Raw genomic sequence first — 11,690 nt, 5'->3', positions numbered from 1 at the left:
TTTTTTTTTTTTTTTGTTGGGGTGGGGCGGGGATGGAGTTTTGCTCTGTTGCCCAGGCTGGAGTGCAGTACTGTGATTCTTTTTCTTCTCCTGGAGTTCTCACAATCTATGTTGGTTTGCTTGAAGGTGTCCCATAGGTCTCTTGGGCTCTGTTCACTGCTCTTCAGTCTTTTGTCCTTTCTGTTCCTCAGACTTAGTAACTGTCCTATCTTCAAATTATCTGCTTTTTCCTTCTGCCTGCTCAAGTCTGCCTTTGAATTTCTCTAGTCAATTTTTTTCTTTTTTCTTTCTCTAGAGATGGGGTCTCCCCACGTTGCCCAGGCTGGTCTTTAACTTCTGGGTTCACATGACTCTCCTGCCTCAGTCTGTCAAGTGCTACGATTACAGGCATGAGCCACCGTGCCCAGGTGCTACTCAGTTTTTTATTTCAGTTATTGTACTTTTCAGCTCCAGAATTTGTTTATTGGTTTTCTTTCTTTTTTTTTTTCTTTGAGATGGAGTTTCACCCTTTTTTGCCCAGGCTGGAGTGCAATGGCACGATCTTGGCTTACCACAACCTCTGCCTCCTGGGTTCAAGCGAGTCTTCTGCCTCAGCCTCCCGAGTAGCTGGGATTACAGGAATGCACCATCAGGTCCGGCTAATTTTGTATTTTTAGTAGAGATGGGGTTTCTCCATGTTGGTCGGGCTGGTCATGAACTCCCAACCTCACTTGGTCCGCCTGCCTCGGCCTCCCAAAGTGCTGGGATTACAGGTGTGAGCCACTGCGTCCGGCCTGTTTTTTGGTTTTCGATCTCTATTTGATATTTCCATTTTTTTCATACATTGCTTTCTTGACTTTCTCCATGTATTTCTTTTAGTTCTTTGAGCATCTTTAAGACAGTTATTATAAAGTCTTTGTCTAGTAAATCGGTTTTGTGGTCTTTCTCAGGGATGGTTTTTGTTGGTTTATTTTTTCCTTTCAATGAATGGTTCAAACTTTCCCTTTTTTTTTTTTTTGTATCCTTATAATCTTTTTTATTGAAAACTGAACATTTGAGTCTGATAATGTTAACTCTGGAAATCAGATTCTCCCCCTCGCCCAGGGTTTGCTGGTTTTGATTTGTTTGTATTGCTTTTGGCTGTCTCTGTATTAAAGATCAGCATGAGGTTTAACTTCAGGTGTTTCCAGGTCTTTTGGTACCCTGCACTCTTTCCCTGGGATGTGCAGTGACTTTCTAATTTCCCCTGTATATGCTTTTTGAGTTTTTAGTCTTTGATGTCTGGATCTCAAGAGGGGAAAAGATAATGAAGGGGAAGGGACCCAGATTATGATAAGAAGTCCCTTTCTATTCCCTGGAAGCCACTTCAGCTGGAGGGGAGGGGTTTGCAATAGCAGGAGAGGTGCAACAGTGGCTGCTCACCTCTGTGTCTGCACCTCCTTGATCAGCGATGAGAACACAGTTCCCTGTTATTTGGAGGACTTGGTCCTTATTGTCCACCCTGGCTCCTGCAAACTGTTTGCAGGCTCCTCCTGGAACACATGCACAGCTTCCTGCCATGGGGCTGGGGGAGAAGGGGATAGGTAGCTGTAGCTGAGCTGGGAGTTGAAATGGATTGGAATTAACTGCAATTTCACATCCACAGCTCCTCTGGAAGTTGCAAGACTTCAACAGACTCCAACATAGTTACATCAAACAGATTCTGTCAGTGTACTTAATGTCCGTGTTGTGGGGGTAGGGCAAAATGCTGTTGATTTCTACTCGCCCATTTTCCCAGAATCCTCTCGCCTTCTTACTTTTTAATTTTTATTTATCTTTTTTTGAGACAGTGTCTTGCTCTGTCACCCAGGCTGGAGAGCAGTTGCTCCATCTCAGCTCACTGCAACCTCTGCCTCCCAGGTTCAAGCGATTCTCCTGCCTCAGCCTCCCGAGTAGCTGGAACTACAGGCATGCACCACCACGTCCAGCTAATTTTCCTGTTTTTAGTAGAGATGGGTTTTCACCATGTTGACTAGGCTGGTCTCGAACTTCTGACCTCAAGTGATCTGCCTGCCCCAGCCTCCCAAATTGCTGGGATTACAGGTGTGAGCCACCATGCTTCCAAAAGTAAGCCACCTGCTTACTTTTTAAATGATGCTTCTTATGAACTCAGGTTTTCTTACTCCAAGTTGCTTTCCAAGTTTCTCTCATGTGAGGACCCCATGAGAAGGTGGTGAAGGTGGCTTTCTGCAGTCCATGTCAGAAGAGGACCCTCACCAGAACCAAACCTCCTTACTTTTTAAATGATGCTTCTTATGATAGTCTGGGTCCTCCAAACAGTAGACCCCTAAGTGGGATTAAATATGTAAGAATTTTATTAAGGAAATATTTGTGAGAGAAAATGGAGAGGCAGCTGGGAGAGCCATCCCACAGTGATGAAAGCCTGGCCCAGGATGCTGGGTGGAAGCATCCTAGATCACCACATAGTCTAAGAAAAGCTTGGCATGAGCATCAGGGGAGTCCTTGAGGCAACGTCAGCTGTGAGTCCCATGTCTCCCAGGAAAAGGCCTGTTTTAGAATCCCTGCCACACTCAGCCATCAGCTTGGGAGCATTTGGTAAGCAGAGCCTCGGGGCAAATAAGGTGGCAAATTTTAGAGCAAAGCAACTTGGGCCCTTGGTTAATTACATTCACTGTAGTTGGACGTCTACAAGCCACTTTCTTGTGGCAACTACATTTTTACAGTTTACAATTTTTACACCTAGTATCTCAGTTTATCCTTACATTATTCCTGTAATAATAACACAAAACTTATTTGTTTCTTTGAGACAGAGTTTTATCCTGTTGCCCAGGCTGGAGTACAGTGGTGCAATCATGGTTCACTGCAGCCTCGACTTCTCAGGCTGAAGCCATCCTCCTGCCTCAGCCTCCCAAGTAGCTGGGACTACAGGCATGTGCCATTACGACCGGCAAAAAAAATTATTTTTTGTTTTCTTTTTTTTTGAGACGGAGTCTTGCTCTGTTGCCCAGGCTGGAGTGCAGTGGCATGGTCTCAGCTCACCACAACCTTCGCCTCCTGGGTTCAAGTGATTCTCCTACCTCAGCCTCCTGAGTAGCTGGGATTACAGGTGCATGCCACCACTTGCATTTTTAGTAGGGACGGGGTTTCTCCATGTTGATCAGGCTGGTCTCGAACTCCTGACCTCATGATCCACCTGCCTCGGCCTCCCAAAGTGCTGGATTACAGGTGTGAGCCACCATGCCCAGTCAAAAAAAAAATTTTTTTTTAGGAGATTGGGTCTCACTGTGTTGCTCAGGCTGATCTCAAACTCCTGGGCTCAAATGATCCTCCTGTCTTGGCCTCTCAAAGTGCTGAGATTACAGGTATGAGCTACTGTACCCGGCCTGCCAAGACTTACTGAGCACTAACAAAATGTGATTTCATTGGTTCTTGTTTCATCCTGATAACTTTAGGAAGTGAGTACAATTTGTACCTCTTTTTTTTTTTTTTAATTAGTTGTTTAATATTCTCCCACATCCTGGAGTCCGGAGGCAAGTGGCTTCCGGTATTGGTAAAGGAGGTGATCAATGTTAGGACTTAAGACGAAGTTTCATTGGCAGGACTAGAACTCAGGTTTTCTTACTCCAAGTTGCTTTCCAAGTTTCTCTCATGTGAGGACCCCAGGAGAAGGGGGTGAAGGTGGCTTTCTGCAATCCATGTCAGAAGAGGACCCTCACCAGAATCAAATCTACTGTTACCCTGACCTGGACTTGCCAGTCTCCAGAACCGTGAGAAATACGTATCTACTGCTTAAGCCACTTAGTCTATGGTAATTTGTTACAGCAGCCCAAGCAGGTTAAGACATGGTTCCACGGTCCCTTTCTAGCAGCAGCCCTCGTTTCCTTCATTTAGCTGCCAAGCCTCTTCATGGTCATTCATAATTATTAATTTCAATATACGTATTGAGCTTTTGTTCTGTACTCTTTTAACCCCATTATAGTTGCGGGGATATAGCAGTAGTGAACAAAACAGACAGAAATCCCTACCCTTACGTAGCTTACCTCCTATCAGAGGAAGATAGTAAGCAAACAAGTTAATGCAGCCAGCAGATGACATGCACCATGGAGGAAAATCAGGAAGGCCAGGAATTGGGGGCTGGCCATGGGAAGGGGTGGCCATCTTAAACAGGTAGGCAGGGGAGGCCCTGCTGATCAAAGACCGAAAGAAATGAGGGAGAAAACCACTTACTTATCCAGTAGAACATTCTTCCAGTCAGAAGGGAACAGCAGGTGTGAATGCCTTGAGGTGGGAGAGTGCCAGGAAAAAGAAGCCTGTGAGGTTGGGTGGAGGAAACCAGGGGAGAGAGTAGATGGCATGGGGCAGTTGGGGGCACATTGTGGAGGCTCCTGGAGGATGCTGGCTTCTGTTCAAAAGTGAGACTGGAAGTCTCTGAAGGATTTTGAGCAGGGTGTCTCAAGGCCTGACACAGGTGTTAGAGTAGGAAGATGGTAGCAGGGAGGCTACCACAGCCTGGACCCAAGTGGTCAGAGGTCAGATTCTAGCTGTTTCAAAGTCAGAATCAATGGAATTTGCAGACTCATTGGATGTAGAATGTGAGGGAAGGTGAGAAGTCAAGGATGACTGAGGGTTTTGGCACAGACCTGTAAGGATGGACCAGCTGTTGTGGAGATGTGGAAGGCTGTGGGAGCAGCAGGTGCGCTGTAGCTGCCCTATGCACCCCTCGCCTGCTGCAGTCTGAGGGTTGCCTCTGCATTCCACTCCTCTCACCAGTCATCTCCTGGTTGCTAAGGCCAGTAAACACTTTCAACCCCTACCTTCTTGGACCTATTGGCTTTGATGCTGTGAGCCATTTCCTATTTTGCTCCCCAGTTTTCTGTGATGCCCCCTTTCTGGATTTGCCACACCTTTTTTCTAGCCATCGCTTCTATGTCCTTGACCTTGTTCCAAAACTTTGTGTCTCCATCTTCATCTCTCCACAAATGCCCCTAAAGTGATATGATTTTACCCATGATCACAGCTTCCAATAGCTACCTGATGAGTGTCACTCTGCCTCGGCCCATGTCTCCCTCCTTAGCTTCCAGCACACTCCCCATGGATGCCCCCATCGGTCCTCAAACTCCATATAGCTCAACTGAGCTATCAGACTCCTCTTCTCTTTATGCATGTTTTTATTCCAGCAAATGACAGTATCTGCATCAACATTCTGCAGTCATCCCTGCATTCAGCTAGTTACCTACATCTGCCAACTCCATTTCTGAAAACATCTCACATTGAGCCCCTCTTTCTTACCCTGTATTTCTGGTCGAGGTCTCATTACTCATCTGGACTTTGGGACTTAACCTGTCATGCACTACACTTGACCGTGTGCCTCAGTCTCAACTGGGCGTCCAAACTTCCCCAGTCAGCTGTCACTGCCTGCCTGTTAATTCTCATTAGCTCTCTACATCTCCTCATCTAACTCAATATAGCTCCCTTCCCAACCTTCTTAGGGGCCTGCTGGAATTCAGGCACTGCCTCTTCTCTGAATGTTCTTATTCAGCTTTTTATTCTCTCTCTAATCATACTTACCTCCACAACCTTCTTCCCTTGGAGCCCTTTCAATGGAGTCTGTTTTTTCTTTCTCCTATGTCCCAAATACCATGGTGTCTGGTGGTGGGCTAAGTCTCCTCCTCTGTTACACTATTGCCACTTCTTCTTCTTTTTTTTTTTGTAAAGACAGGGTCTCACTCTGTCATCCAAGCTGCAGTGCAGTGGCTCAATCACGGCTTATTGGAGCCCCAACCTCCTGGGATCAAATGATCTTCGACCTCAGCCTCCAGAGTAGCTGGGACTAAAGGCATGCACCACCAAATTTGGCTAGTTTCTGATTTTTTTTCGAGATGGGGTTCTCACTTTGTTGCCCAGACTGGTCTCAAACTCCTGAGCTCACATGTTTCTCCTGCCTCAGCGTCCCAAAGTACTGGGATTACAGGTATGAGCCAGCACTGCCACTTCTAAACAATTTTTCCTCTAAGTCCTCAAAAACTCCTTTGAAGCCATGGACAAAATTCATTTAGTCCAATGAGTTTCTGGATTAAACTCATTATCCAGAAGCATTCCTTGAAGATTTAAGTCCTGTACTACCTCACTGTCCTTTCCACACCCACTAACTACTTCCACCATCATTTGTGACAATTTCAACATGCACACAAAAGATCCATTGAACACTGTGGTCTGACTCCACATTCAGTCGGCTTGCCATTCTTCCTCCTCCATCTCCCATCTACATATCCACAACCTAAGGTTTGTCATTACAAGTAACTGCACCATACCCCATTCCAGCCTAGGACCACCACCTCATATCCTTCCAGTTCCCTTAATAAGTACAGTCATGTACCACATAAAAATGTTTCAATCAATGACAGACTGCATATATGATGGTGGTCCCGTAAGATTAGGATAAAGGTGATTCAGTAATTGAGCATGCCGTTCAGGGGCCTGGAAGTTGTCTGGCCCAGTCCACCACCATTAGCATCTGAATACTCCTCTTGGGGTCTGAAGTTGTGCTGACACAACCTGCCAATACCACCACAATTGGCAACCACCTGCACATACCACCAGCAGGCCAAGAGACTGGCCCGTTCAACCTCTTGTAGCTACCACCAGCACTAGCATGAACCATCTGGGTTGCTCCACCACTGCTACTGCCATCACCCACATCACATCAGCTGCCAAGGGGCCTGAGAACCTGCCTGGGTGCCCAGACCACAGCTGCCATTACCGGCATCTGAGTGAGCCCCCTGGAGGCCCAAGCATCAGTCTGTCTGGATTCACTGACACTGGTGCCAGTGTAAGCTGCCCAAAGACCCAAGGACAGGCACGCCCAGCCCGCCATTGCCACCACTAGGGACTGAAGCCTGGCCCATCTGGTATCCTACTCCCCAACAACTTTCCCATAGCCTCCACTGATAACCATATTCTATGCCACGAGGGAAATCACAGATACCACTGAAGCTGTTTACAGTGGAAGAAATATATCCTACTGCACGCGCCCCAAATCAAAATCAAAGTGCCCTACTCAACCAACACCACAGACACATCTTCAGAAAAAGGACTTCCCCTACAAAAGCAATGTCAAAAAATTGAGGGTGGACACAGTGGCTCACACCTGTAATCCCAGCACTTTGGGAGGCCCAGGCAGGCAGATTCCTTGAGGCCAGGAGTTTGAGACCAGTCTGGCCAACATGGCAAAACCCATCTCTACTAAAAATACAAAAATTAGCTGAGTGTGGTGGTGCACACCTGTAATCTCAGCTACTCAGGAGGCTGAGGCATGCGAATCACTTGAACCTGGGAGGCGGAGGTTGAAGCAAGCCATCACACCACTGCACTCCAGCCTGGGTGACAGAGTGAGACTCTGTCTTAAAAAAAAAGAAAGCAGCAACTATTATACCAGATGTATAGATATTAACATAAAGACATAGGAAACATGTACAGATATTAACATAAACACATAGGAAACAAGAAAGAGCAAGGAAGTATGACGCCTCCAAAGAAGCACAGTAATTCTCCAGCAACAGATTCCAATAAAAAATTCACAAAAGTCTAGATAAAAAATTCAAATTACTGGCCGGGCGCGGTGGCTCAAGCCTGTAATCCCAGCACTTTGGGAGGCTGAGATGGGCGGATCACGAGGTCAGAAGATCGAGACTATCCTGGCTAACACGGTGAAACTCCATCTCTACTAAAAAATACAAAAAACTAGCCGGGCGAGGTGGCGGGCGCCTGTAGTCCCAGCTACTCGGGAGGCTGAGGCAGGAGAATGGCGTAAACCCTGGAGGCGGAGCTTGCAGTGAGCTGAGATCTGGCCACTGCACTCCAGCCCGGGCGACAGAGCAAGACTCCGTCTCAAAAAAGAAAAAAAAAAAAAAATTCAAATTACTGATTTATTTATTTATTTATTTTTTTTTTTTGAGACGGAATCTCGCTCTGTCCCCCAGGCTGGAGTGCAGTGGCCGGATCTCAGCTCACTGCAAGCTCCGCCTCCCGGGTTCCCACCATTCTCCTGCCTCAGCCTCCCGAGTAGCTGGGACCACAGGCGCCGCCACCACGCCTGGCTAGTTTTTTGTATTTTTTAGTAGAGACGGGGTTTCACCGTGTTAGCCAGGATGGTCTCGATCTCCTGACCTGGTGATCCGCCCGTCTCGGCCTCCCAAAGTGCTGGGATTACAGGCTTGAGCCACCGCGCCCGGCCCAAATTACTGATTTAAAGAAACTTAGTGAGATACAAGATAAACAATACAGAGAAAATAGAAAAAAAAAAAATCAGGATATGAATGAGAAATTTACCAAAGAGATAGGTTTTTTTTTGAAAGCACCAAACAGAGGCCAGGTACAGTGGCTCATGCTTGTAATCCCAGCACTTTGGGATGCCAAGGTGGGTGGATCACCTGAGGTCAGGTGTTTGAGACCAGCCTGACCAACATGGTGAAACTCTCACTCTACCAAAAATACAAAATTACCTAGGCATGGTGGTGCATGCCTGTAATCCCAGCTACCTGGGAGGCTGAGGCAGGACAATCACTTGAACCTGAGAGGTGGCAGCTGTGTGAGCCAAGATTGCACCATTGCACTCTAGCCTGGGCAGCAAGAGCAAAACTCTGTCTCAAAAAAAAAAAAAAAAGCACCAAACAAATTTTGGAACAAAAGAATTAATTGAATGAAATATAAAACACATTTGAAAACTTTAACAATGGACTGCTACATCAAGCAGAAGAAAGAATCTTAGAACCTAAAGACAGGTCTTCTGAAATAATCTAGTCAGACAAAAAAAGAAATGAATTAAAAAGAAAGCCAGGCACAGTGGCTCATGGCCATAATCCCAGCACTTTGGGAGGCCAAGGCAGGAAGATTGCTTAAGCCCACGAGGTCAAGGTCAGCCTGGGCAGTAAAGTGAGACCCTGCCTCAATAAAAAGTTAGCTGGGCATGGTAGCTCCAGCTACACAGGAGGATGAGGCAGGAGAATCTCTTGAGTCCAGAAGGTCAAGACTGAAGTGAGCCATGTTCATGCTACTACACTCCAGCCTGGGCAAGAGTGAGACTCTGTTAAAAATCAGTCAGTCAATGAGAAAAGCCTTCACGACATTTGTAATGACAAAAAGTGACAGAATATTTGAATTATCAGTGTCCCTGAGGGCAGAGAATGAAAGGGTTAGAAAACCTATTTAATGAAATATTAGATGAAAAATATCCAAGTCTAGCAAGAGATCTAGACATCCAGATCCAGGTGATCCAAAGATCCCCAAACAGATATAGTACAAAAAGGTCTTGTTCACAGCACATTATAGTCAAAACTATCTAAAGCCAAAACAAAAGAGAGTATACTAAAAACAGCAAGAGAAAAGCAGAGGCACCTATAAAGGAACCCTCATCAGACTAACAGCAGAATTCTCAATAGAAACCATATAGGCCAGGAGAGAATGGGATGAAATATTCAAAGTGCTGAAAGAAAAAAAAATGCCATGCAATGATATTACATGCAGCAAAATTATCCTTCACAAATGAAGGAGAAATAAAGTCTTTTCTAGAGAAGCAAATGCTGAGGGAATTTAACACCACTAGACCAGCCCTACCTAAAATGCCCAAGGGAGTCCTAAACTTGTAAGAGAAAGGACAACATTTACCATCATTAAAGTGCACTAAAGTATAAAACTCATTGGTAAGTTAAACATGCAAATGAGGAAGGACTCAAATGGTACCACTATAACACTAAACCACAATGACAATGAGAAAAAAAGGAATACACAAAGCAATCAGAAAACAATTAACAATATGACAATAACAAAATATGACATAGCAATAATCTTGAATGTAAATGGGTTAAATTTTGCACTTAAAACACAGACTGGCTGAATGGATAAAGAAACATGATCCAACTATACACTGCCTACAAGAAACCCACTTTTCCTGCAAAGACACATATAGACTCAAAGTAAAGGAATGGAAAAAACCCTCCAAGCAACTAGAAACCAAAAGCAAACAGGAGCTTTGATATAAGCTATACTTGTATCAAATAAAAAACAGACGTTAAGTCAAAACAGTAAAAAGAGACAAAGAAGGTAACTATATAATGACAAAGGGATCAATCCAGCAAGAGGATATAACAATTCTAAATATGTATGCACCCAAAACTGGGGCACTGAGACTCACAAAGTGAATATTACTAGATCTAAAGACAGACTCTAATACAATAAAAGCTGGGAACTTCAAAACTCCACACTCAGCTTAAGGCAGATCATCTCAGGAGAAAACCAATAAAGAAATACTGAATTTAAACTGGACCCTAGAGCAAATAAACCTCGGGAGAAAATCAATAAAGAAATATTGAAGGCCAGGAGCAGTGGCTCACACCTGTAATCCTGGCACTTTGGGAAGCTGAGGCAGGTGGATCACCTGAGGTTGGGAGTTCAAGACCAGCCTGACCAACATAGAGAAACCCCATCTCTACTAAGAATACAAAATTAGCTGGGCCTGGTGGTGCATGCCTATAATCCCAGCCATTCAGGAGGCTGAGGCAGGAGAATCACTGGAACCTGGGAGATGGAGGTTGCAGTGAGCCATGATCATGCTATTGCACTCCAGCCTGGGCAACAAGAGTGAAACTGTCTCAAAAAAAAAAAAAAAAAGAAAAAGAAAAAGAAATATTGAATTTAAACCGGACCCTAGAGCAAATAAACCAAAGAGACATTTACAGAGCATTTTAACTACAGAATAGACATTCTTCTCATCAGCACAAGGAACATTCTGCAGGACAGACCATATATGTTCGACCACAAAACAAATCTCAACAAATTTTAAAAAAACAGAAATCATATCAAGTATCTTCTCAGACAACAATGGAATAAAACTATGAATCAACACCAAGAACTTTAGAAACTTTATGAATACATGGAAATCAAACAATATGCTTTTGAACTACCATTGGGTCAATGAAAAAATTAAGATGGAAATAAAAAAATTTCTTGAAAGAAATGAAAACAGAAACACAACACACCAAAATCTGTTGGATACATACAACAAAAGTACTACTAAGAGGAAAACTAATAGTAATAAACGCCTACATCAAAAGTAGAAAGATTCCAAGTAAACAATCTAATGATGCATCCCAAGAAAGTGAAAGAGCAAGAACAAACCAAACCCCAAATGAGCAGAAGCAGTAAAGATCAGAGAACTAAATGAAATAAAGACTGAAAAAAAAAAAAACAAAGGATTAAGAAAAGTTGGTTCTTTAAAAAGATAAATAAAATTAATACACCTCTAGCTAGACTAAGCCAGAAAAGAGAAGACCTAAATAAACAAAATCAGAAATGAGAAGGAGACATTACAATTGATACCACAGAAATACAAAAGATCAGACTATTATGAACAACAATATGTTAACAAACTGGAAAACCTAGAGGAAATGGGTAAATTCCTGGAAACATGCAACCTACCAAAAGTGAATCAGGAAAAACAGAAAACCTGTAGAGACCAATGAATAGTGAGGTTGAATCAGTAATTAAAAGTCTCCCTACTGGCCGGGTGCCATGGCTCACGCCTGTTGTCCCGGCACTTTGGGAGGCCAAGGGGGGCAGATCACCTGAGGTCAGGAGTTCAAGACTAGCCTGGCCAACATGGTGAAACCCTGCCTCTACTAAAAGTACAAAAATTAGATAGGTGTGGTAGCAGATGC

This window comes from Colobus angolensis, unplaced genomic scaffold, assembly GCF_000951035.1.
Source record: "Colobus angolensis palliatus isolate OR3802 unplaced genomic scaffold, Cang.pa_1.0 Scaffold106, whole genome shotgun sequence".
Taxonomy (NCBI): Eukaryota; Metazoa; Chordata; class Mammalia; order Primates; family Cercopithecidae; genus Colobus; species Colobus angolensis.
The sequence above is the reverse complement of the archived record's forward strand: the minus strand, read 5'-3'. Positions refer to the sequence as shown.